This window comes from Salmo salar, chromosome ssa12 (genome assembly GCF_905237065.1).
Source record: "Salmo salar chromosome ssa12, Ssal_v3.1, whole genome shotgun sequence".
NCBI lineage: Eukaryota > Metazoa > Chordata > Actinopteri > Salmoniformes > Salmonidae > Salmo > Salmo salar.
This window is the reverse complement of record NC_059453.1, coordinates 54412434-54438564: the sequence shown is the minus strand read 5'-3', so window position 1 is coordinate 54438564 and position 26131 is coordinate 54412434. Positions and strand designations below refer to the sequence as shown.

At 43.9% G+C, this 26131-nt stretch overlaps 1 protein-coding gene across 7 annotated transcripts in view; it reads left to right on the top strand.

Annotated features, from left to right (window-relative positions):
• Window positions 1–26131, top strand: part of LOC106565103 (plasma membrane calcium-transporting ATPase 1) — a 165705-nt gene that overhangs the window by 4373 nt on the left and 135201 nt on the right. For 2 of the 7 annotated variants that reach the window (XM_045691507.1, XM_045691506.1), the window contains exon 1: window positions 669–1509. The exons of 1 other annotated variant lie outside the window; for it this stretch is intronic. The gene's annotated coding sequence lies outside the window, so the exon portion shown is untranslated. Of the gene's footprint in view, window positions 1–668; window positions 1510–23135; window positions 23250–26131 lie in introns of those variants that run through there. 4 more of the 7 variants (XM_014131834.2, XM_014131833.2, XM_014131831.2 and 1 more) reach the window with 3 other exon arrangements.

Here is a 26131-nt window from a genome sequence, read left to right as displayed (position 1 = left end):
CTAACCCTGACGACGCTGGGCCAATTGTGCGCTGCCCTATGTTGTGCACAAATGTTGTGAAACTAGTTTCAGCATCATCTTTGTAACTTTCTCACTCATCATTATTCACCATTCATTCATGATTACCCTTAATCATGGTCGCACCCAGATTAATGTAGATTTGCTCAGAAACATTATATTCTTATTCTTATGACTTGCCTAGTTAAATAAAATGTTAAAATAATAATAATTTCATAACAAAGTGACTCAAAGTGAGTCATTTCTACTGGGCTCAACATAATCCGAAACACTTTAGGGCTATAGGTACATTCTTATTCTATTAAACTTTAGGCTACTTGTGGAGTCGGGTTATATTCTCGTAAATTTGCAAAATTACTGGCAATCAAACATTTATTCCTGTATTGAGGACATGTAGCCAGGCCTAGGCCTAAATTTAACCATTTCATGAATCACACCGTGGAGGGTAGAGCAGACAAGCTACAAACGCAGACCTGGGGGGAAATATGATAAGTATATGGTTTTCCTGATGCCATTACAGGACTATTCAGGCGATCATCGATTCAACTGTTCAAGAGAAACGATCATGTCTCCTCAAGAATCCACTTTAAATGGGTAATCCCGATTTCGTCCCTCCCTCTTTCTCCCTCCGCCCGCCTCCCCCTCCGTGGCGGCGCTCGCTTCAGACGCTGTATATCTCTTTCGTTTTTCCAGCCACGGAAATCGGTGAACCGATCGGTGCTCTGATCTTTCTGTAGTTCGGAGATAGGTCGCGTTTATCTGTACATTTACCGCGGATGGACGTGAACCCAGTCACATTTTAGCCTAGACAAAACAAGAAACCTTTTGGAGTGAATCTATTGGGACTGGTGCTGTGCATTCGGCCCACCAAGAGGATCCTTCCTCTGCGCGATATTTTCCTCCTATTTGGAGAGGAAGGGTGTTATGGGGTGTTCGTTTTCGAAGTGAAATCTCAACAGTTGGTTTACTTTTGGGACTCATAACGCGTTGGTCTAGCTTGTCACACACCACACGTCAAGTTACTGATATCTAAAACAAAAAGGAAAAGCTATAAAGTGCCACGATCAAGCCCGTCTCTGTGCAATGCCACAGTTGTCACATCGGAGTCCAGATGAGGAAAAAACAAAACCGTAGGCTATAGCTTGCACTCCTACAGCACGCATATTTGCGCCGATCGCATAGTGGTAAAACCCATCTCACGGATTTCTCTCCCCATCTCAAAAGCACAATATCAATATAGGCACTGATTTTTGTTAATTTTTTTAGTGGTTGTGTGGTGTTTTTCGGTGTCAAACTGTACGCCTACTCACTGAAAGACCTTTTGCACTACCCAGCTCTGACAGAAGCGGAAGAAGACTGAGATACGGGATAGTGGATTTACCCGTTAGTCTAGTGTGTGTGAGCTGAGGAGAGGAGCGCTCAGTTAGACCATCTCCTGCCGTCTGGTTGTCATGTAGGCTACCTAACCGCCTGACTGCCCTCAGCATCCGGGTAAGGACTGCTGCCTCTACCCTTCTCTTCCAAATCTCAGGTTATTTTCCACAGGTGTGTGTGTGGAACGAATTAATGGTTTCGTGCGATGCGTGTGTTTTGCACTGGCTTTACCAATGCAACCATCCGTTCGTTGTCTGCAGATAGCGAGTTCAGTCTTGCTGGGAGAAAATAGTCAAGTTTCAATAAACAACCTCCCCTAGTTTGGTAATAAACACTGATGTTTTATAGGTGGGAACAGCTCATTTCCGTATGGGGGGTTGCGGCTACTATTCAGACGGGGAGTCTGTGTCCTTCACCAATGAGTATTTGTCGCAACAGTTTGTCTCACGTAGAAAATGAATTGTTGTGCATGTCTGGGGAGGCATTTTCTGCGCTCGTGGGTTTATCCTATCGTTTTATTAGGAGATTCCGCGTAAATGTCACAGACGGCAATGCGCATTTGTCGTCAGGGTCGTCTCGTTTGATCGTGCTCACGTGTGCGTGTATTTATCTGTGCGTAGCTTTGTGTCTGAATTATTGGATATGCCGGTTTAGCTTGATCCATTTAGTTCTTCCTAGTTCAGATTCAACATGTCAACTGATGTGACTGGTTGTGCTTTTTGACTCAAACAGAATATGATGTTTTAGCTCGAGCTTCGAAAGAGAAGAGAACCTTGTTTAATTAACAAGCGCTCGCTCGTTGCGAGAAGTAAATCCTTGTTACATAATTTCCAAGGGATGGGCATCAACTCTCCTCCTTCTCTCAGTTCTCCTTCCTTTTCTGGGTGTGTCCTCGCGCTATTGCGTTTCTACAGGGGGAGACCCCGCAAAATCTGCTAGTGACTATTTTTCAGATTGTATGACCTCCAAAGGAGGTCATCGGGGCTGTTATTTTCCTCCGGCAGCGGAGTGTCAAGGGCCACGGCTAATATTGCAATATTATTAAATTCAGAACATTCAGGTTGATCTCCCCCCTTTAAAGCCGGCCTTTATCCCGTATACGCACTTTCACCTTCACTCTAGACTAGACTAGGTGTGACTGCTGCAGTAAACTGAAAATGTCTAATCATACTGTTGGCTACACCTTCCCCTCAGGACCTGCCTCAGAAAAACATTACATATTTAACTTATTGACTACTATTTTTTTTGTGTGTTTAATGCTGTAACATACAGTACCAGTCAAAAGTTTTGACACCTACTAATTCAAGGGTTTTTCTTTATTTTGACTATTTATACCTTGTAGAATGAAAGTGAAGGCATCGAAACTATGAAAAAACACATTGAATCATGTACTAGCCTAAAAAGTGTGAATCAAATCCAAATATATTTTATATTTGAGGTTCTTCAAATAGCCACCCTTTGCCTTGATGGCAGCTTTGCACACTCTTGGCATTCTCTCAACCAGCTTCATGAGGAATGCTTTTCCAACAGTCTTGAAGGTGCTTCCACATATGCTGAGCACTTGTTGGCTGCTTTTCCTTCATTCTGCGGTCCAACTCATCCCAAACCATGTCAATTGGGTGGAGGCCAGGTCATCTGATGCAGCACTCCATCTTCCTCCTTCTTAGCCTTTACACAGCCTGAAGGTGTGTTGGGTCATTGTCCTGTTGAAAAACAAATGACAGTCCCACTAAGCGCATACTAGGTGGGATGGTGTATCGCTGCATAATGCTGTGGTAGATCATCCATTCACCTATTCTGCGTCTCACAAAGACACGGCGGTTGGAACCAAAAGTCAGAATTTGTGATTTATCAGACCAAAGGACAGATTTCCACCAGACTAATGTCCATTGCTCATGTTTCTTGGCCCAAGCAAGTCTCTTCTGTCCTTTTAGTAGTGGTTTCTTTGTAGCAATTTGACCATGGCCTGATTCACACAGTCTCCTCTGAACAGTTGATGTTGAGATGTGTCTGTTACTTGAACTCTGTGAAGCATTTATTTGGGCATCAATTTCTGAGGCTGGTAACTCTCTAATGAACTTATCCTCTGCAGCAAAGGTAACTCTGGGTCTTCCTTTTCTGTGGCGGTCCTCATGAGAGCTAGTTTCGTCATAGCGCTTGATGGTTTTTGCAACATTGAAATCTTCCGTATTGACTGACCTTCATGTTTTAAAGTAATGATGGACTGTCATTTATCTTTGCTTATTTGAGCTGTTCTTGCCATAATATGGACTTGGTCTTTGATCAAATAGGGCTATCTTTTGTATACTTTTGTATACCCCTACCTTGTCACAACACAACTGATTGGCTCAAATTTATTAAGATAGAAATTCTAGAACTTTAGCAAGGCACACCTGTTAGTTGAATGCATTCTGGTTGAGAGAATGCAAAGAGTGTGCGAAGCTGTCATCAAAGGAAAGGGTGGCTACTTTCAAGAATCTCAAATATAAATTATATTTTTATTTGTTTAACACTTTTTATTTATTTATTTTTAAAACATTTTTGGTTAGTACATGATTCCATGTGTTATTTCATAGTTTCTGATGTCTTCACTATCATTCTACATTGTAGAAAATAGTACAAATAATGAAAAACCCTTGAATGAGTAGGTGTGTCCAAACTTTTGACTGGTTCTGTATATGTATAGCATAGTCTGTCACAGGCATCATTATTATTATAATACTGTGTCTCATTCATCTCTTTGACTGAGGGAATGTTCTGTGTCATGTCTGTTAACTTGATCAATACAACTCATAACCTGATCAATAACACTCACATGATCAATATAGTAAATGACACTGCATGCATGCATAGTGCTGTGTGTCTGTTCTGTCTTTCTGTCCTGTCTGTATGGTGATATGCCGGTTATTTATTATCTTGGACTCTCTGAAAAAGGCAGCAAACATCTCTCTAAGTGTGTTTCGTCCCTCTGATAAAGGGTATCGACTGTTATAGCAGAAAGTAATTGCCGGTTTGCCGGTTCAAGACGCACTCTGAACTCCATCGTACTCCAGACAGAACAGCAAATGGTGACATCAGCTTTTCAGTGTGACACCGTCATATAGATTGCGTTCCCCACCTCAAACGTTGCATGCGTCAACCAATGGTTGCATGCCACGTCGTCAACTGACGTATTGCTATAATATAGTGCGTTAGCTGGTATGTAAAATACCTATCCAGGTGTTGTAAGATCTGGCAGGGGTCAGCAACTTCTGAGCAGAGGAATGTGTCCTCTGTCCTTGTCCCATGATCCTGTGGGACATCCTTTTCTGCCTCGTTAATCCACTAATCACATGCATGAATGACTGCCCCTGTGTCTCCGCCATGCCACTCTCTGGAAGTCACCCTCTGAGTTTTGTCAGCAACACGTGATAATGGAGGTCCCTCAAAGCGAGTTAGTGGTTCACAACATCTCATCAGTCCCATCATAAAGACCTCATGGCCACCGACCTAATCGTTCCCAGCTTCCTACTGGTCCATCTCTTCTATCTAATCATCCTCAGCTTCCTTCTTGCTCATCCATCCTTCAAATCTCCACTGTGCCTGTTGGGACTTGTCTGCCAAGGTTGATGGGGGAGATTGCCCCTTTAAGCTAATATATACCCCTGGGACAGTATGCTACTCTTCAGTCTTGGTCCCAGGGGCCCAACAAGGATAATAATATATGCCATTTAGAAGACTGGATTGCACTCCCTGTATTGTCATTAATTCCCTGTGGCAATTGAACCCACAACCTTTGTGTTGGTAGCATCAGCTGAGGACCACACGGAGGCACATCCTTATAGTCCAGGGTTTGAACCCAGACAAAACTCTGTCACACTGCACTCTTTGTGTGTTGTACTTTTGTCTAAACTGTGTTATTGTGAATGTGTCTTGCACACGTCGGCACAGAGTTGACAGGCTCTGTGTTACGTGTGTTTAAAAAAAAATATATATATATTTTCACTGTGTTTTGTTGGTCCTTATTGTGGCGGTTGTTGTGTTAGTGTGTATTCTTTTAGGTGATGTGTGTTATGGTAGTTGGTGTGTATTGTTGGTGTTTGTTATGCTAGTTGGTGTGTAATGCGGACTCTGTTTCTGTGTATTGTGCTAGTTAGTTGGTGTGTGTTGTGCCGCGATCATTCCATATATGTGACTACCATAATTAATATTATAGTATTCGCTATGCTGCATCTTCCCAACTAATTGTACATATTCTATATTTTGTCCTATGCTCTGGGTGGGCTTGGGTGGCCTGCCAGAACTGTGACACTCTAGGAAACCTCATCAGTAGCTATCTAAATAGAATGCAACTTCCAACCTACATTATACTCACTTCTCTTGTTACGTTTCATTTTTTTTCTTCATATAGCCAACACCGCTAAGCCATTATTGAAGGTTTTTCTACAGGACTGTTTGTTCTAGGGGGTGATGTTTCAATTCCCTAAAGAGAAACAAACGGTGAGAGAAGGAAAAAGCGATTGGGTGGGAAGAGAGGACATCTTCCAGAAAGGATTGGGCTCATGCAGAGGCTGACCGGTTTATTATTATTTTTTCCCTCGTTCAAATCCCCCGCTCCTCACCTCTCTTCTTATTCCGCTCCTCTCTTCAATCCCCATTCTCCCACCTCTTTTCCTCTCACCCCCCCCCCATTCCTCCTCATGTTCAGGATTGAGTGACCTAAGAATTGAGTTAGTCTCAGTCACGATTCATAGCATAGCAGAGGTTAAGCCCCCAAAACCAAGAGCCCCTTTAGCACCCGATCTCATCTCTGAAAGGGCCTCACACACACGAAAACGCACGCACATACACACAGAGCGTGTTAAGCCTGCATTGCTGGGTGAGTTTGTTCTGAGTCCTATCCCAGCTGGAAAAGAGAGAGGAGATAGATATATGCCTGTAGTGTTATGGTGCTGCTATAATACATGACCAAAAGTATGTGGACACCCTACTCGTCGAAAATCTCATTCCAAAATCATGGGGATTAATATGGCGTTTGTCCCGCCCTTTCCTGCTATAACAGCCTCCTCTTCTGGGAAGGCTTTCTACTAGATGTTGGAACATTGCTGCAGGACTTGCTTCCATTCAGCCACAAGAGCATTAGTTAGGTCGGGCACTGATGTGGGGCGATTAGGCCTGGCTTGCAGTCGGCGTTCCAATTCACCCCAAAGGTGTTAGATGGGGTTGGGCTCTGCAGGCCAGTCAAGTTCTTCCACACTGACCTCGACAAACCATTTCTGTATGGACCTTGCTTTGTGCACAGGGGCATTGTCATGCTGAAAGAGGAAAGGGCCTTCCCCAAACTGTTGCCACAAAGTTGGAAGCACAGAATCGTCTAGAATGACATTGAATGCTGTAGCTTTAAGATTTCCCTTCACTGGAACTAAGGGGCCTAGCCCGAACCATGAAAAACAGCCCCACCCCATTATTCCTCCTCCACCAAACTTTACAGTTGCCACAATGCATTGGGGCAGGTAGTGTTCTCCTGGCATCTGCCAAACCCAGATTCCTCCTTTGGACTGCCAGATGGTTAAGCAGGATTAATCACTCCATAGAATGCGTTGCCACTGCTCCAGAGTCCAGTGGAGGCGAGCTTTACACCACTCCAGCCGACGCTTTGCATTGTGCATGGTGATCTTAGGCTTGTGTGCGGCTGCTCGGCCATGGAAACCTGTTTCATGAAGCTCCTGACGAACAGTTTTTGTGCTGACATTGCTTCCAGAGGCAGTTTAGAACTCGTTAGTGAGTGTTGCAACTGAGGACAGACGATTTTTACATGCCACACGCTTCAAAACTTGGCGGTCCCCTCCTGTGAGCTTCTGTGACCTACCACTTCGCGGATAAACTGTTGCTCATAGACGCTACCACTTCACAATAACAGCACTTACAATTGACCGGGGCAGCTCTAGTAGGGTAGCCATTTTATGAACTGACCTGTTTGAAAGGTGGCATCCTATGGCGGTGTCACGTTGAAAGTCACTGAGCTCTTTAGTTATGTCATTCTACTGCCAATGTTTGTCTATGGTAATTGCACGGCTGTGTGCTCGATTTTTATACACCGTTCAATAACGGGTGTGACTGTTAATAGCCAAATCCACTAATTTGAAGAGATGTCCACATACTTTTGGCCATATAGTGTAACTGCACGCAGAGATGCGTGTCGCCACCTGGGTGTATAGAATATGTTTTATGTATAGATTTAGTCTAACACATCCACACATACTTGTATGTATATATATATATGTATGTGTATGTGTGTGTGTGTCCCAGTTACACCTGTAGTCAGCTATGATATCAGCAATATTTTTGCGTTATCACAAACGAGGTACTAGAGTAGTGAATTGATGTTATATTCAGCTGTAAGCTAGCAAGGAAAGTTAATCTACAGAGCTGGAAGCTACCGGTATCTTCTTGCATTGTAAAGTGTTCTAGACTGTAATGGACATTGTTTTGCGAACACTTTCGACATTTCTAGCTACATGCCATATTGCATTATTCAAAGGCACTTAACCCTAATTGTTCCTGTAAGTCACTCTGGATAAGAGCGTCTGCTAAATTACTAAAATGTAAATGTTAGCTTCTGTGCCGCATAAGTGGTGATGCAGGCCAGACTCCACGTGAGTGCAGCGGTTCAGGCTAGAGCTAGCAATGAGTAAGTAGAGCAGGCACGTTGCGCTTTAAGGGGGCATCGGCTGCACTGACAGACAGACTTGATCCTCTCTCAGTCAGTAGACGACATGAGACACATTTGATAGAAGTACCGAAGGGAAAAAATAAATAAAAATAATTATACTACCGAACCGTTTTTCCTGTTCTTGTATCGAAGAAGTACAAAAGTTTCGGTATACCACTAATCTCTTCTCTCTGCATTCTCCTCTCCACTCCTTTTCTCTCCTTTGTTCGTCATCGTGGCAAATAGTTTGAGTGTGTTCGTTCTGTGTGTGTGTTTGGTCATGATGAACTTCTCATTAAGGTGTTGCAGACTGCTACTGAGGATGTGATGAGCTGTAAGCAGGCTGATGACAGCTCCGTCAATTTTGTGTGTCTGTGAGTGAGAGTCGGTGTGAAGTGACAGCTCAGCGCACACACACACAGCTGCTAGATGTGTTGTGAGTTGTATTAATAGAGCGTGGAAGTGAAGTTTCCCCTGAGAGTCCCTGTGGTGCATTGTGGGATTGACAGGATCGACACGGAGTAGAGGTGTGCGGCGGGGGGGGGCGTGCGGCTTCAGCTCATTATCACAAAACATCACTGGCGTACTCATTGAGACAAGCACACACCAGTTTCTGAACACATGAGGTTGTCATTGTTGAGTTCATCTATGGTGCCAAACAATGTGACTCTTTATCCCTACTGCAAGTGTGTGTGTGTGTGTGTGTGGACATTAGCAGACAGGCAAAAATGTGGACCACTGACGAAGAGGTTGGATTGATTAGAAAACGTGCTAATGAAGGAGAGAGCGTCACAGAGCGATAGAGAGAACCAGGTATGAGTAAGGGAGGGGGGAGAGGGATGAATGGAGCGGAGAGGGATTGAGAGAGAGAGCGAGAGGAGAGCAAGTCCGAGGCAAGAGGATTATATGGAGACAGTGAAACGGACCGTTAACATATGCTGTCGGTGATGAAACAAGTGTGACTCTAGTACCCAACCCGGATGGTTGTTTACGTTGAGAGCACACCTACGTTCATATACACACAGTGAAGCGAGGGACTCTTAGATAGTAGGCCGCTAAGTTATTTCCTGCGTTCTATTATAATCCTCGGCAGCATGGTTAATGCATGCCTGTTTGTTCATTTTGGCTTTATCGATCAGAGCAAATTGTTGATGATAATAAATAGCAAGCCTCTGCATTTTAGTAGTACACAATCTCACATCATTTTATTTTTAGATATTCAAAAGCCAAAAATGCTTTTTAGATCATCACAATAGTATTCAAAAGAAATGTCCTGTCTCTCACTATACCTGTTATTGTTACCACAATGATTTGTTGTTTTTAATATCATAGTCTGTCTCACTTTGCTTGAGCAACGGTGGCCTTGCCATTCTTGCTATAATAAAGCTGATCTGAAGCGGAATTTGAGATGGGCAGAGAGGGAGCGAGAGAAGAAGAGGGAGAGTGGTGAAGTTAGGATGAAGTGTAGTCATTTACTGGAACCAATGGAATGTATTTGCAGGGAGGGAGGGAGAGAAAGAAAGATGCACTGCACTGCTCTGCACTGGTTGTGGAACTCACGTTGGCTCCAGAGAACGAGAATGAGAGCGACGCATTGCACTCGTTTACTGAACTCACTATGTATGGTAACAGTACGGCAGTTAAACTCACAAAGGAGAGGTGGATGAGGGGACAGGAGAGGGGGTGGGACAAAAGGGTCAGAGGTGGAGTGTTGTAGGCGCAGAGGAAGTGGAAATCTGGATGGTTTCCTCATGTTCTGGGTTCCTCATGCATATTTTCTCCTCGCCATTTCACTTCCTGATATTTTAACGACACTGGGCTGAGGCCTCTCCCCCTCTGTCCCTCTTTTGTCCCTCTTTTCCATCTGTTTGTGTTTATGTAGCCAGCTTGTGTGTGTGTGATGTAGTTGTTTAGTTAAATGTGTGTTTAAGTAGCCAGTGTATGTAGTTCTAGTTCTGTAGTTGTTTGGAAGTCGGTAACAGTAACACACGTCAGATGTAGCTGCCTGGCCCAATGCCAAGAGGGAACTCTCTGGCTCACTGCCTCCTTCCCTCTCTCCATCCCCTTGTTCTCTGCCTCTCTGCCTCTCTGCTCCCTGTCCTTCCAACCACACCCTCCTTCGTCCTTCCTCGTTTTCCCCGTCACTCCTTTTTCCTCCCTGTCTATCTCTCGGTTCATTCATCATTCTCCCATCTTTCTCTCTCTGGGATGGGGGAGTTGGGGAGTGTGTAGTTCTGTAGTTGTGTTTTATGTAGTTGTGCAGTTAAATGTGTGTTTATGTAGCCAGTCTGTTGTGTATGTGTTTATGTAGCCAGTGTATGTAGTTCTAATGCTGTAGTTGTCTGTATGTTTGGAAGTCTGGCAGTAACAGTAACAGTAACACACATCAGATGTAGCTGCCGGGCCCAATGCCAAGAGGGAACTCTCTGGCTCACTGCCTCCTTCCCTCCCTCCATCCCCTTGTTCTCTCCCTCTCCCTCTGTCTCTCTCTGCTCCCTGTCCTTCCTACCACACCCCCCCTTCGTCCTTCCTTGTTTTCCCCGTCACTCCTTATTTTCCTCGTCTATCTCTCGGTTCATTCATCATTCCCCCCCTTCTTTCTCTCTCTGGGGTGGGGGGGTGTCGGGGGGCTGATCTGTCCATCCAGACCAGCCTCCAGACAGGCGAGGGTTTATTGCGGTCACCACCTCATGTACACACACACACACACACACACACACACACACACACACACACACACACACACACACACACACCGTCACAGAGATGAACTGCTTGGATATTTATGAGCTACAATAAGCTAGTTTACAAATCACACACAATGCTATTAAAACAGGGTTTTGTATTAAAACTGATTGTGCATCGTTAGCTGTTGGTTATGTGTGTGTGTGTGTGCGCGTGTGTGCATGCGTCCTGTGTCTGGAGCAGTGAATGGGGGTGGAATGCTGAACGTTGTATTTGGGTTGAGAAACAGGGTGTGGTGCTATTTGGACATTATTACAGAACACAATGAGGCTGTGCTGTTCTCTCCTACTGCGGCTGTTTACTGAAGATGTGTATATATACACACACTGAACTTCATTCAGTTGACTGGCCCAACGTCAAATACAAAATGGAAGAAGGAAATAGGAATATTATGCTGAAATGAAATGTGCAGGTTGGCTGGAAAACCTGAAACGGATGTATTTGGAAACCTTACCGAACTGTTCCACTAACGGAACAGAAGTTATTCCACGTTTTTATACAGCATAAACCAACCAATTTCTACATGTCCGTTCATTCCTCTGACAGAGTTAGAAAACAGTCTGCTGATATATGTTCAGCAGTGTTAATTAAATTAAACTGGCTAGTCTGCGTGCTTCAGAGTTCCTGCTAATTTGAGGTCTAGGACAAACTTTTCCATGTGTCAAACAATCAAAGACGCCGTTGTCCTTGACCTAAATAGCTCTGCATTATGATCATATGAATGCTGTAAATAACGTGTTTTTCCACTGCTGCCCTATGTGCTGGTCCCATTAAACAAGAGGCCTTACAGAAGGGGAAAGGGAGAGAGAGAGTGGGTGCGGAGACGGAAAAGCACATGGGTTCATTCATACAGATGCTGTATGTATTGTGTAGATCCAACACACCTCTTTTTTTTGTATGGAATAAAACATCTGATCAGCTCTATGCATCGCGTCCAGCTGCTGAGTAATCTGATCGTGTCGAGACAAGGCGCGTGGATTCTAGAAGAGCGAATGAGGACGAAGCCGTATAGATAGGATTGTGAGATACGCCCGTCCCAACCCACAAGTATCAATGGCCCTCTGTGTTTACGGCACTGTCTCAAGCGAACCTGGATAGCACAAATTCTATTAGCATTAGCATGACTTCATTTAAAACAAGCGGTGGCAGTGAGGTAGGAATGCTGGCGGTATGCTGAACACACTGAAAACACGACATTTGCTGTGACTCAACATCTGAGACCATCTTGTGACTGCAGTAGAGGAACAACCTTGCAAGACAGTCATCTGAAGCTGACAAACTAGTTTTCCTAAAGAACGAGCACTTCTCTCTCTCTGTGTGTGCGCTATTACACAATGTTTGTGCGTTTCCACTGTCTTGAGGGTCGAATGAGTCCCGTTCACTCTAAACACTTGTCGCTTTAGTAAATCATCGCTAATTACACAATGAGACCTTGCCGCACATGCCAAGTGTTATTTGTGACATTTACTAGTAGTGAGTCAATGTTGGCCAACATGGGATACCCCCTGCTGTTTACTATATGTATTTGTTGTAAATTGTAATCCAAGCCAGCATATAACCTACATGAATGGAATTAGAAGTGGAAGCCAGCTAGTCATTATGAATGAAACCATGGCACGAGCAGAGGCAGTAGTAACATGCCATCCAACCAAGTGGACCGAACTCACTCTGTAATATGATTCTGCGTTCTACTGTTCACTCCTGATACGTGTCATTCTCTTCCAGCGCACTGCAGTTCACCATTTCCCATTTCAAATACATGTTGTACTACTTGCGTCAGTTTAGTGCTTGATTTCATTAGTCTCAAGTCATTGAATATATCGGGAGTTGGCTGTAGACCTATATAGCTCAGCCATTGTATCCCAAACAAGACAACCGTAATTCCGAATCAATCTATTGTAAACACCAAAGCAGGCCTGTTGGGGATAGGGCCAGCCCGTGGCCACCGATGTCTCTGGGATCAATAGAACAAGAGGTCAGCTGAATAGGGTCAGGACCAGATGTTTTTTTTACCTCTAACCTCTGGCCACACACACTGGTAGCATGCTCAGTGACACTATGCTCCAGGGTGAGTGGTTCCATAATGGGTCTGTCAGTATAAGAGCTGTTGTCTTACCGTCTCAACAGTAGACCACTTTAACAGCATTTTTTTCTTCCTCTGCGAAACGCAGTTGGCTTCATATTGACACAATGTCAAGCTGTTAGCCCAAAAATACTTAATCCACTGCAAGGTACTTTACTCAAAAATGGGATACTGCCAGTAGAGATTGAATCCTGTGCATCACATTTTAATGTAAAAATATCTCCCCTTTTTAAAAGCTCCAGTCCTGGAGAGCCCGTTTTAGAAGTAGTGTGTGAATGGGGAAGCAGGTATGTGAACGGGCATTCACGTCGAACCCTGATTTGTGTTGGACTCCATACAGGCTGGGATTTGTGGGAGGCTGTATGGTGCCTCTCTCGTCCTTAAGCACTGGTATGCTCCCTCTCTCTGTCAATTGATGCAGTTAGATGTATCTGTGTGTGAGAGGGAGAAGAGGGAGGGAGTGATGATATGACTGGCCTTTATCTGAGGGACCTTCTGTGCTATCTAATAATCACTGCTGTAGCTGTCCCAGCCCCCCCCCCTGACACACACACACACACACTTTTTTTCAATTCAAGGCTTTATACACCCTCTCCTTTCCCTCAGCCACCCATCTTCTCTCTCCCCCAATCTCCTTGAGGTATTGTGTGTGGAACTTGGCGTGAGAGATGCTTTGGGGGGGGTGGAGAATTAGGCATTGGTGGCTAAAGGGCCGTCTCTATTTCTCCCAGAGAGCGCTAGGGAAATGAGAGCTTCAACTTTGGTTTTTGCGATATCATGTCAGATGTTTACTTAGCAGCCTTCACTCTGTATAATTAGCATAATTACACACTCATCTAATCACCTGTTGGTTTTCGTTTTTCATTGTCAGTCTCTGTAGCCAGTGCCTAGACCTACCGGCTCTGTCTCACTTCAGAATTAGTTGTTCATCCATGTTTCTCAAACATTAAGGTTGTGGTGTTTTAAGGTTAAGTTTAGGCATTAACTCAGAATTCTTGAGGTTAGGCATTAACTCGGAATGGTTAAGGATTGGGATAGGCTTAACTAAAATATTAAAAAAACTTTTTATCACTGTTCGAACTTGCAACCTTTTGGAATCGGAGGCAGATACTTATACCCATCCGCCATCCCGAGTGACGCAGCGGTCTAAGGCACTGCATCTCAGTGCAAGAGACGTCATTACAGTCCCCGGTTCGAATCCAGGCTGTATCACATCCGGCCGTGATTGGGAGTCCCAACTGGCGGCGCACAATTGGCCCAGCGTCGTCCGGGTTTGGCCGGTGTAGGCCGTCATTGTAAATAATAATTTGTTCTTAACTGACTTGCCTAGTTAAATAAAGGGTAATTTTTTTATATTTTTTTTAAATACAAAAATTCCCTTCCGCAACTGAAACCGACTTGAAGGTAACAGCGCTTACTGTTGCCCCTAGTGGTCAGTCTACACATCTCCTGACATGGATGTCGAATACTGACTTGTATCACAGGTGACCTGGCTGGCCTAGACAGCAAGAGATGAAGGGGACGGGTTAGGAGAGGGGAGAGGGAAAGGAGATTCAAAGGGAAAACAGGGGCCCAGAGAGGACACTGGTTAGGAGAGGGGAGAGGGAAGATCAAAGAAAACAGGGGCCCAGAGAGGACACTGGTTAGGAGAGGGGAGAGGGAAAGGAGATTCAAAGGGAAAACAGGGGCCCAGAGAGGACACTGGTTAGGAGAGGGGAGAGGGAAAGGAGATTCAAAGGGAAAACAGGGGCCCAGAGAGGACACTAGATGAGAGATGGTGGTGTTGAAGTGGGGAGAATGGGAGTAAGGGAGCAGGGGAGGAGAGGGAGAGTGGTAGACTGTTGAAAGCTCTTCTGAGCGATTCTAATTAAGAGATTAGCATATCCTCTGAGACGGCTAGCGTAACCACGGCCTGCTAGCACTAACGGCCAAGACATGTCGCAATTAGGAGAACAAGGATCCGCTGGTGCTAAAGTAGACCTCTCTGAGCTTGGTCCACACACACACAAATACACATACACACACACACACACACACACACACACACACACACAGAGAACAAGCAGTCAGCGACGCTTCGCCTGAGCTTGTTTAAGACCTGTCCTACAGCCCCAACGACAGACTTCTGCAGAGCTACAGGCTTACATGGACTGTTTCAATTTTCACCATAAAGGGCTTCCCTTTAAACAGCATAGGTTTAGAGGCCCCGTCTTTTCTGTACATGGGTGTTCAGGCCAACGCAAGCTCATCTGTACCTGGGGATACCTCCACATCTGATCAGGCGCTTATCTGAACCAGGTAAAGCTAGGCCAGTAAAGCCTCCGACAGGTGACAGTATCTCTTCATCCAGCCTGAATGTAGGCTCAGCCCAGTGGAGGTCAGCTGCCAGCTACCTCATCCGAGGCCTCCCTACCTGGTCTAAATCAAAGGTGTTTTCCCCTCCCTGTGAGCCCTCTGGTTCTCATTAGCCATGGGCGCTGATTAAGAAGGCTTTATAGAGCACAGATGTTGATACGCACTTCAAAGGAGTCCCCTTCAAAGTCCCCTACAGGTAAGCGTGCTGAGAGTGGAATGACTTGGTTCATTCATGGAGATGTAAATATTCATTGATACAGATCTAGGATCTTAATTTGAGCCAGTTTTCTACAGCAGGAAAATAATCCTGCAGCAACAGGAAATTAATTCTGTGAATTATAATGAATGGGCATTTCTTTTGTAGGTGTTAGTACATTTCTCGTTAGGGGAAATCAAGTCTGACATTTTTAAGTGGAAGTTACAAACTTTAGAAGCCTTTTTAAACCTCGAATACACTACAAGTTTGCATTTCCTCCAGTGCAGGAAAATTCTTAGCAACAAAAGAGTGATCAAATTAAGATCCTACATCTGTAGGTGTTGCAATAGCCTAGACATCCCCAGCTGTAAGAGATATTGGTCAAGTTATTACTGTAAATACATTTTTTTGTATCTCTAATGACAAATTAATATATGCTATAAATCTGGGAACCAGTCCGTTATTGGAAAATAAATTGTACAAGAAGACCTGGCTTAAAAGTGACCTTAACAATGACACTTATGACAAAAAAATAGGGATATTTTTAATAATTGATTTATCTGAAGGTATATTGATGAGCCTAGTATCACATTCATGAATTCGTACGTTTTCTGAAGCTTGTTTTATATCAGAAAACAACAGGTAAAATTAAGTAAATAAAATGAATCAGTGGCTACAGGATGAATGATGATAATGGCATATGATCGATACAGGGAATGTATGAATTCCCCAAAACAATTCTCCAGCAAATTGTTAGATGACGATATTCTCAATTTGGATAGAGCGACATTTATACACTCCACTATACTTAACAGGTCAGGCGGGTGCATACTGTGAAAGACTATTTCCTATATTTCTGTGAATGGAGGGATCAACTTAAAAGGCCAAGTAGTGGTTCAGTTCTAATGTTCAAATTATCCTGTTACAATCAGCAGTTGCTATATCTGTTTTTAGACTCATAAATTAGGGCACCCGAGTGGCGCAGCGGTCAAAGGCACTGCATCTCAGTGCTAGAGGCGTCACTACAGACACCCTGGTTCGAATCCAGGCTGTATCACAATCGGTCGTGATTGGGAGTCCCATAGGGCGGCGCACAATTGGCCCAGCGTCGTCCGAGTCTGGCTGGTGTAGGCCGTCATTGTAAATAAGAATTTTGTTCTTAAACTGACTTGCCTAGTAAAATAAAGTTTAAATAAAGAAAAAAAATATTAAAAAAATATGCATCCATAGATTCTTGAAGATTGTAACTTTTAAATGCCTCGAGCTTAGTTCAACTGTTGTACCCCATCAGACCCCAAAATATAAGCTTGTTTTACTCCGTTTTGTAAACAAACACTATAAAGCCTCAACATGGTTGAAACTATCATTTTGATATCATGTATGGTCAGTCCTTGCATCCATAGCTCTGTCTATGAATTTGAGAGTGGTTACATTTCTCCAGCTCCATCCCTTAGCTTTTTACCGAAACGGAGCGGGGAATCTGATATGTTATTGTTTCTACTGATTTATTGCTGCTTTAACGTTAACCTAAAGAGCTACACATTACACCTCGTGTCAATGCTGGGGAGTGAAAGGCCAATTTAGTTGTGTAGTTACAGTCAATAGATAGAATGGGGGTCTTCGGGCAGATAGTGCGGCTTCAGAGATGCGCGCTGACGCCGGGTAGTTCTGGGCTGTGCAAGACAAAACGGTCCAAAGTAGAGGTTTGGTGAGGAATGCTAGCGTTGGCCTTCTGATTGAGCTCTTGTAATCAATCAGATGCAAGCTGGTAATCTGGAATCCTTAGCTCGGCTTCAATGGAAAAATGACAACTCGCAAGAGGAAGAAGTCCTTTTAGGTAGTTCGTCCAGAAGTCGTCTTCACAGTCGCATATGACAGCCGAAACATTCACTGGAACGAAAGTGTGAAACATTTTCCATTTTTTTTTTTTTATTCCTCCATATTGAGGGGAAGGTTCAAAATGTCCCGCCAGACCATCTGACCCTGCTGATTTGGTTCAAGCTCGGAAAGGGGGAGAAAGTCATGCAAGCCTCCCCTGACCTCTCCTATGTATGTATTGGTATGTTTGTGCCAATTGGAGAAATTAGGAATTGGTCCATAGAATGTTCCGCATGTACCATACACTCACAGAAACAGTCCAATAGTGAATGAAATGAGGTTTGCAGTCCTAAGGCACCAAACCGGCATTGGTTAGGTTAGACGTTGCATGATTACTTGTAATAAGCATATTATACCTTGCAATAACATAGGAAAAACATACTTTACTTTACACTAACCCCAAAATGTTATGAGTCCTTCATGTTTGATGTGCTGTTAGGAAAGGTGGTCTAGATCTTGGTACGTTGTTGAATGAGTAGGCCTATTTTCTTAGAAAAAGGCTCGTCGCTTTCCATGGTCAAGAGGAAGTAGGCCTCTCTGGATCAGGACTTTATTGCCCTGTCATATACTGGAGCAAAAAGCATTCCAGCTAGGGCTCTTCTGGTTTGTTTATAATATGTTCTATAGCCCTGGATCAAGATGGCAGGCTGATTGGGGACTTATCCTGGTCAAGCCTGGCTTAAAAAAGGGACTTCTTCTGGCCAGTGGGTCAACAAGGGTTCCTGGTCTGTAGGGGGTTTATAGGCCCCTGTCCAGTAAAAGGGTTTTGTGCTGATGTGACGTGAGGGTCCACTCCTACACAGCTATGTCTATGCTACTGCAAAACAGTTACCGTTGAAGTGTGTGTGTTTGTGTGGTTAGTTCATTAAATTATTTGTATTTGCACACAAGAAAATATAAAACAAGATGAGAGATTAATACGCAAACGAAAAGAGTGCAGGAGAGGTACGAACTCTGAAAGGCTTGTAAGTCACCTCCTTTCAAGTGTTCATAAAACAAACCATACAAAAAAAGTACCTAAGGCAGATGAACAAATAAATAGAGATTTACACAATGAAAAAAGAGAACATGATGAATTACGGGGTAAAAAAATAAATTCAAGTAAAATGCATAATGAAAACAAAGTGGCGAATTGTGGCTGACGGTTGGTTGGGGTGTGTTTGTAGTACCTCTCTGTTCGCCTGCGCTCATCTCTGAATGTCAACCTCGTGTTGATTGGCCGGCTGTAATGGAAGCCTAAATCATCTGTCAGTGCAGTCAATTCCAACTAATATGTGTACACACACACAATCACACTGATCACACAATCACACTAATCACACAATCACACTGATCACACTGATCACACAATCACACTGATCACACAATCACACAATCACACTGATCACACAATCACACAATCACACTGATCACACAGATCACACAATCACACAATCACACTGATCACACTGATCACACAATCACACTGATCACACTGATCACACAATCACACAAATCACACTGATCACACTGATCACACTGATCACACTGATCACACTGATCACACGCGCACACACAGCGTAGAGCTGCCAAGAGAAAGGACTTTAATTCAATGACGGCAGTCAACCATGATCAGTGGCAACACTCCCATGTGAGACGGAACACTTACACACGCGCAATTATCATATGTGTGTATTGGTGTCAACTCCAACCACAACAAGACAACCCAAGTAGAGTTAACACAACTTGTCCTTCAAGGTTTTTTTTAAATGCCTTTTACATGAATTTGCTTAAATGCCTGTTGCAGGAATTTGCTTTTTTCTCAAGCTTTCACAAACTCGGAGAGATGGTCGGATGTTGTTTTTAGAGCTAGGTTTGGTTGCTCTGTGAGTTGAGGTTTCAACAACCCTTCTTTTTATGGGACAGAGGGACCAGATTCACATTATAAAGAGTTTAAGGTGATCCTGGGCCAAAAGCAACAGTATCAGCTAGAGATGACTGTCTGTGTATTTGGCTACTAGTACAAGGGACTGGCTTTTTGGCATTTGTCCATGGACTCTCCATCACTATGGCAACATGTAACATGTCCACCTTTTCTTCACTTTCTTTCATGTGCACTGCTGTTTGTTTCCCGTCCCCAAACGTTTCTCTGGTTAGTTTTGTTTATTTGTCTTTTGGTCTCTGCGTGATTCAGTTCTCTCTCTTTCTGCCCTCTCAGCTCCGTCTCTCCTCTTGTCTCTTTCCATGTGTTTCATTCTTACTCACCATGTCCCTCGCCCTTCGTCTTCCCTCTCGCTCTCTCTCTCTCTCTCTCTCTCTATCCTTCTTCTTCCTTCAATCATTTTTAGCTCAGTCTCTCCTCTTGCCTCTTTCCATGTGTCTCGTGCTTACTCACCATGTCCCTCCCTCTCGCTCGCTCTCTCTCTCTTCAATCGTTCTTCTTCCCTCAAACATTTTTAGCTGTCTCTCCTCTTCTCTTTCCATGTCTCGTGCTTACTCACCAGGTCCCTTCTTCTCTCTCTCTCTCTCTCTCTCTCTCTTATCTCTCCCCCTCTTTCTCTCCCTCTCTCTCGTCTATCGTTCTTCTCCCCTCAAACATTTTTAGCTTAGTCTCTCGCCTCTTGTCTCGTGCGTACTCGCTATATTCCTTCCTCTTCCTCTTTCCACATATTTTTCTCCTGCCTCTTTTGCATAAATCTTTTTCTCACTTACTCTACTCTTTACCTCGGTCTCAATCTACTCTCCCCCCCCTCTCTACTCCCTCCCTCTGTCTAGTTCCCTCTTCTCTGAGCGGGCCCTCTCATTTAGTAGCTGACAGCATGGAATAATTTCTAAATGGAACCAGAGCCCACGCACCCCTGGGAGTGGCTCAGAGTGCTTGGGCACACATACAGCTCATTGTTCTGTTCAGTGAAAGAGGGAGGAGGGAGGGAATGACAGAAATAAGGAACCAAAAAGGTAGGAAGAGGGGAAAGATGGGAGGAATCATTTTGAGAGGGAGGAGAGAGTCCTGCTTTAGCCAAATGTTTCCTCGATAAATCTCTTTTTACAAGCTTTTAGAAAACACACTGTGTGTAGTTTACATTCAGACTGAGGAATGTGATTCCACTGTCCACCCAGAGTAAGTCAGCAAGAGGGAGGAATGGAGTACGAGACAGGAATGCCAAGAATGAGCTTAATGCATGAAACTATAGTGTGTGTGTGTGTGTGCATCTTTTTTTGCATTTCCATGGGTGCTTGTGTGCAAGCCTATGCCTACTTACAGGCCTGTATGTTTGTGTGAGTGTGTATGCATGTCTGCGAGAATGCTTGTGTGTGCATGCCTGCCTGTGTGGGTGTGGGGGAAGCCAGGGGTGTGATCATGTCTGCTTCAAACCTGCCCTCCCACATCACATTCCAGACCAAGACACACACACACACAGAGAGACAGGTAATTTCCTCGTAAAAGGACCCAAGAGCACCAACATGACTTTATAGGAGCATATCAAATTATGTGTCAATTGAAAGCTAAGAGTCTATTTTTGGGAAATTACTATTTTCCCATCTTAAAAAAAATAAAAAGCAAAGGCTTTGATTTCTGGTCATACAGATGGAGAAAGTCTTAAAAGCTATCAGAAATACATCAAAACACAATCATGTTGAAGAAATGGCCCCTTACAACTAATATCAGCTTTTATATTTAGTTTTGCAGAATTTGTTTGCCTTCTGTAAGTTTAACAAGTATTGCCTAGTGTCTTGTCACTCTGTTACCAAAAACCCACATATCTTTAAGATATGTTCGTACCAATTAGTCAGTGTTTTTATGGATAACAATCAAACATGTCACGATGTTACCAAATTGGTGATAGATCAGTAACAGATTGACTGCAATTTAATTGGCCACTATGGGAAATCATAGTCCCCAACCACAGTGGCATTAGAGCACAGTAGAGTAGAGTAAAGAAAAGGATAATACAGTAGAGTATAGAAAAGGATAATACAGTAGAGTATAGAAAAGGATTTTACAGTATAATAAATAGGATAGTAGAGGTACTGAATATTACGCTACTTTTCTTTACTATACTGAACTAATACTTTATTGACCTGAGCTGTGCTTTACTGTTCTGTACCTTGATGCCCAAACTTGTGAAACTTAGACGTCTATGATTGGTACCGATTTGGTCTGGTTTGGGCCAACCAAATTTGGTCTTGTTTGGGGGCGGAGCTCATTAGAATAGTAACCAGTTTGTAGAATAATACCCAAACATGCAAAGAAGGATATTACATTTGTCTACCTTTTTGTGTACGTATTCAGGATACACCACCATGAATAAAAGGACATTCAAAACTATGCATTTCTGGAAAGTACAGATCGAGGACCCATGATGTCATTCTGTTACCGTCATTCTGTTACCATCATTCTGTTACCAAGTGTTGATCCACTTCACTTACTGTAGTTCAATAACCAAAAAAGATTTTCCCACAGTCAAGGTGTCATATCATCGCTGACACCCCAGTCTTTCTGCAGACATCCTTTGAATCAATATTTTCCAACAGTCTTGAAGGAGTTCCCACATATGCTGAGCACTTGTTGGCTGCTTTTCCTTCACTCTGCGGTCCAACTCATCCCAAACCATGTCAACTCTGTTGAGGTTGGGTGATTGGAGGCCAGGTCATCTGATGCAGCACTCCATCACTCTCATTCCTGGATATATAGCCCTTATACAGCCTGGAAGTGTGTTTTGGGTCATTTGTCTTGTTGAAAAACAAATGAATGTCCCACTAAGGGCAAACCAGATGGGATGTTGTATCGCTGCAGAATGCTGTGGTAGCCATGCTGATTAAGTGTGCCTTGAATTCTAAATAAATAATGACAGCGTCACCAGCAATGCACCCCCACACCATCACATCTCCATGCTTCACAGTGGGAACCACACGCAGAGATCATCCATTCACCTACTCTGCATCTCACAAAGACATGGCAGTTGCAACCAAAAATCTCAAATTTGGACTCATCAGACCAAAGGACAGATTTCCAGTGGTCTAATGTCCATTTCCTTGTGTTTCTTGGCCCAAGCAAGTCTCTTCTTATTATTGGTGTCCTTTAGTAGTGGTTGCTTTGCAGCAATTTGACCATGAAACTTGCTTCATGACTTCCTCATGAAGCTGGTTGAGAGAATGCCAAGAGTGTGCAAAGCTGTCTTCGAGGCAAAGGGTGTCTACTTTGAACAATCTGAAATATAAAGTGTCAGGGTGGAAACTATTAATTCCTCTAAATGTATTAATATTTGCTAAGGTTGAAAGAGGGAGAGGCCGTAAAGAGTGTTTTAGTCCACTGTCTATACCTGACTGTATGTGCTTGTGAGACCCAAATGTAATCCCAGCAGCAGGAAGACCCTGAAGTAGGAGATAAGGAGTGGTAAGGGTTAAGCCCTGGTGTGTGTGTGTGTGTGTGTGTGGTTTGTTTTTCTTTGCTCTTTATCAATGAGAGTTGACATGGAGATGTTGTGACCCTGGCTCTGACCAGTGGTGAGGGTTAGAGATCCCTGGGTCTCAGTGGGTGGAAAAGGGAACCACTGATCACACATACAGAAAGGATACAGATCACCAGAATCTTTTTTTACTGTGAAGTAACTTGCTCTGTACTTGTTTTTCTAATGCCACTGGCACATTCATGTAATAGTCATCCTAGTTCTGTGGGCACCCTGGCATGTCGTTGTGTTTGTCTGTGTGCCAGCATGCCTTCCAGAGCCCGTCCCAGATCGAGCCTTCGTCTTCTGATCCACTCCATCTGTCCTCTGGTGACTCAGGTGGTGCTGTCTGTCTGTGTCTCCAGCTATTTATTTAGTGTTCTGTATCTCAGATGCACTCAGAGAGGAGGAAAATGGTCAAAACCTTCTGGCGTTGAGGAGCTGTACAGGAGGACGTTATGTAAAGCTGTGTGGGGTTGGGTAGGTTACTTTCTAAATGTTACTAGTTACCTGTCCAAAATTGTAATCAGTAACAACTTTTGGATTACCTGAACTCAGTAATGTAATCAGATTACTTTTGGATAACTTTCCCCTTCATAGGGATTAGAAGAAGACAGAAGGGATCCATCAAACGTATTTGGTGTGTCTTCATAGTGGTCTCTGTTTGTTCCACCTGAGCGAGGTGGAACGAACTTAAACTTGTGCCTTTTTTCAATGCTGAATTCAATGTCATTGAGAGAACAGAAAGGTGTCGTAATGTATTTTTTAAGTAATGATTTTAAAAGTAATCCAAGAAGAAATCATCTACTTTTTCAAAAGTATCTGTAATCTGACAATAATATTTTTGCTGGTAAGGTAACTGATTACATTTACAGGGTAACGTAACGGTTTCGTATTTTTGTAAGCAGATTACATGTTTGAACTCGTGTGTGTGTGTGTTTTTTTTATAGCAGATTTTCTTTGGAAGGTTTTACTTGCACTGACTATGTGGTTGTCTTACCTGCCTTAGTTGAAACAACTGAGTAAGTTGCTGTGGGAAAGCATTTGCTAATGGATCAACATGTAAAATATGTTTGCATGTTTTTTGTGATTTCCATTTGACTGTTGTCGGCTCCTTATATGGACGTGTGTGTGTGTGTCTGTGTAGGTTCTTGTTGTAGCTGAGTCCTTATATAGAGCTGTGTGTGCATACGTGTATTCCGTTTCTTATTGTAGTTGAGTCCTTATATAGAGCTGTATGTGTGTGTAGTTTCTTATTGTAGTTGTGTCCTTATATAGTCTGGGGTGTTGGGGTGTGTGGCACAGTGTTCGCTGCTGTTATGTCTTGTTCATACCTTAGGGCCAGACGCCTACCAGACACGCAGCGGGAGAGAGGGATGAGAAGGAGAGGAGGATTAGAGGAGAGGAGTTGGGAGGTGTCTTTGTGATTTGGGCTGGCCAGCTATGGCTCTGCTCACTGCATGTTTGAGAACACAAATGAGTTCAACGTGTCTGAGGAGAAGAGGGAGCGAGTTGCCTCACCACCAACCCTCACCCCATCTCTTCATGTTTCCCCCCCTTCTCATTCTTTGCCTCTTATTCGCTGCCCGACTTCACTAGTTGTCTGTCTCTACTTACATGGATAATCTATTTTCACTCTCTCTGTACTCTTCAAATCTTGTCTCTCTGGCTTTTTCAGTTTCTTCCCCTCCTCACTCTCTCTACCTCCCTCCTCTCTCCCTTCCGTTCTCTCTTCCTCTCCCCCTCTCTCTTCCGTCTCTCTCTCTCTCTCTCTCTCTCTACCTCTCTCTGCAGTAAGGGATTTCCTCCTCCAGGCAGGTCATGTGACTGCAGATAGGGTGTGGTCTCCTTCATTCCTGCTTTATCCTTCTGCCACTGCAACAGTGAAACGAGGGAGGGAGGGGAGAGAGACGGAGGGGGAGAGATGTTGGTGTGTGTGTACTCTGTCCTGTTGCAGCCTTTTCATTGGTAAACACCAGCAACTGGTCAGCTCTTTAGAACAGAGGCAGCACAGCACTGCATATACAAACGCAGACCACATGCTAAAATAATGTTTGTTTAGCTGTGATTTACTGGATATTATCATCTAGGTTTTTATATTGACTCATATCTAAAAAATAGGGGAGTGGACAGTGTGTTTGAATGCAAAACATGAACTTATTGAATAACACACTTCAAGGCTTCTCTCTCTCTCGTACTCTGAGATTGTGTATTCTGAGATTGTGTTGTAGTGAGAGCAAGCACAGTTGAACTGAAGCTGGTTCTTTGAGGAGGGCCTATGGAGTGTTACCAAATGTGTTATATGTTAAGACCGTTTTATTATATTAATCCATCTCTGAAGTCAACTGTGATCTGCATGCGTGTGTGTGCACACCATACTGCGTGTGGGTGGAGCAAGTGTTGGCAGCGTGTGTGTGTGCTTACACTTTACATCACATGGGATGTATGAGTCATTAGTAGGCAGTATAGGGCTGTAAGCGATCAGCCAGCTATAGCATGTGGTGCTGGAACTGTAAGGCTGATTTTGGTCTGTTGCTGGGTGCGACTGGGCATGTTCCCCACTGTCTAGGGTGTGGCCACAGCCACGTTTGCTTAGTGGCAGGGGGGGGGGGTTTGGTGCAGTGTGAGTGGGGGGGTTGCGTGTCTGCAGGGAGGGAGGGAAGGAAGGAGAGGGAGCGACGCAGTCCGTGCTTTAGTATGCAAGGCAGGTGTGTCTGCAGAGGCAGGAAGAGAGGAGGCAAGGAGGGATGATGGGGAAAGGGCAGGGAGGAGAGGGGTGAGGAGGGAGAAGTTGAGGGGCAAGAGAAGGATAGAGGTGAGGAGTTCTGCCTCCTTCTACCAACTGAACCTTATTCTCTCCTCTTGTTCTCTTTCCCCCTCTCTTCTCTTCATGTCTGTGCTCCCCATGCTACCTCATTAGAATACAAACCCAGCCCTTCATCTTTCACCTGTGTCACTAACCTCCCCTTTCCCATCTCCCTTTCCTCCCTAATTTGTTTACCAGTGTTTGTGATCTGTTTCGCCTCCAGCCAATCTGTTTTTCCATCCCCACCTGTTGAATACCTTGACTGCTGATGGATGAACGGAGGGTGTAGGGATGGACATGAGTGTTCGAGTACTCGAAAGCACGTCAAAACTCGATCTTTAACCAGAGATAACCCTTTTTTTTTTTTTTTTATAAATACTATGAAACAATTTGGGAAAATGTGCTTTGTGGATGCCTGAACAGGAAAGTGAAATGTTCTTGAAGACAACGTTAATTTGATTTGACATGTGGATTTGTGGGGCACAACAGAAAATAATCCATACTAAATATCACACAGTTCTTCTCCCTAAATTCCCTCCATGTCGCACTCAGTTGC